Raw genomic sequence first — 1,904 nt, 5'->3', positions numbered from 1 at the left:
AAGTTCCTGATCCAAATATATTTGTTTTGATGTTCTCTACCTCCTGTATTAATGTGAACGATTAGTTTTGGAGCACTCTGTGTACGTGGCACTATAATAAGAACACGATACCACAGTTCATCAAAAGTAGTGACTGGCGTATTGTGACGAGCCAGTTGCTCGGCCATCATTGACCAGACGTTTCCAGTTGGTGAGAGATCTGGAGAATAAGCTGGCCAGGGCAGCAGTCGAACATTTTCTGTATCCCGAAAGGCCCGTACAGGACCTGCAACATGCGGCCGTGCATTATCCTGCTGAAATGTAGGGTTTTGCAGGGATCGAATGAAGGGTAGAGCCACGGGTCGTAACACATCTGAAATGTAACGTCCACTGTTCAAAGTGCCGTCAATGCGAACAAGAGGTGACTGAGACGTGTAACCAATGGCACCCCATGCCATCACGCCGGGTGATACGCCAGAATGGGGATGACAAATACATGCTTCCAATGTGCGTTCACCGCGATGTCACCAAACACGGGTGCGACCATCATGATGCTGTAAACAGATCCTGGATTCATCCGAAAAAATGACGTTTTGCAATTCGTGCACCCAGGTTCGTCGTTGAGTACACCATTGCAGGCGGTCCTGTCTGTGATGCAGCGTCAAGGGTAACCGCAGCCATGGTCTCCGAGCCGATAGTCCATCTGCTGCAAACGTCGTCGAACAGCTCGTGCAGATGGTTGTTGTCTTGCAAACGTCCCCATCTCTTGACTCAGGGATCGAGACGTGGCTGCCCGATCCGTTACTGCCATGCGGATAAGACGCCTGTCATCTCGACTGCTAGTGATACGGGGCCATTGGGATCCAGCACAGCCTTCCGTATTACCCTCCTGAACCCACCGATTCCATATTCTGCTAACAGTAATTGGATCTCGACCAACGCGAGGAGCAATGTGGCGATACGATAAACCGCAGTCGCGATAGGCTACAATCCGACATTTATCAAAGTCGGAAATGTTATGGTACGCATACCTCCTCCTTACACGAGGCATCACAACAACGTTTCACCAGACAACGCCGGTCAACTGCTGTTTGTGTATGAGAAATTGGTTGGAAACTTTCCTCGTGCTGCACGTTGTAGGTGTCGCCACCGGCGCCAACCTTGTGTGAATGCTCTGAAAAGCTAATCATTTGCATATCAGAGCATCTTCTTCCTGTCGGTTAAATTTCGCGTCTGTAGCACGCAATCTTCGTGGTGTAGCAATTTTAATGGCCAGTAGTGTAGTTTCCGTGTTATAACGTGTTAAATAGCGAAAGTTTAATTATAACCAGCCTGTATAGTGAAGACTGTAGTGAAGACCGTCTCCAGAATCAAACAGTCTATTCGCTCTGAAGAGTGAAGAGGAGCCCTGAAAACACGGTCGGAACGTCGGTTTTAAAGTAGTTTTGGCGTTTTGTACGGCCTCACATGCAGAAGGATTTTATTCATACTAGCCCCTGCCTCTGCTACTGTTGGCAGTTCCTTCGTGGGGCGGCCACTAAGAAGCGGACTGGAGTAAACGCCACACGTGAACACGAGGGGAACCCATCAAAGGGCGTAGTGAAGCGCGTGTGCGAGGCACGCGTCAGCAAAGGCTGGCTCCAGGAAGCACGCTCCAGCGCCCTCCAGGGCTCTCCAGCGCGACCCCCGCTTGTTCCAGGGGCGACACCGACACACAACTCGCTGCTATGCAGTCGCGACGCAGACCCAGAAGAGCGAGACCTGCACCGGCCATTCAAACACTTTTCACACACATCAGGCGCTTCTACTTGGCACTCACTCTCGTCGCTTTTCGCTCTTTCATATCCTGACCTTTTATCTCGGTATGACGCTGTTTGTGAGTGTGGGATTTTGGCATCAGACGTACGGTATTACATGTGGAGAAC

The sequence above is a fragment of the Schistocerca serialis genome, chromosome 2 (assembly GCF_023864345.2).
Source record: "Schistocerca serialis cubense isolate TAMUIC-IGC-003099 chromosome 2, iqSchSeri2.2, whole genome shotgun sequence".
NCBI lineage: Eukaryota > Metazoa > Arthropoda > Insecta > Orthoptera > Acrididae > Schistocerca > Schistocerca serialis.
The sequence above is the reverse complement of the archived record's forward strand: the minus strand, read 5'-3'. Positions refer to the sequence as shown.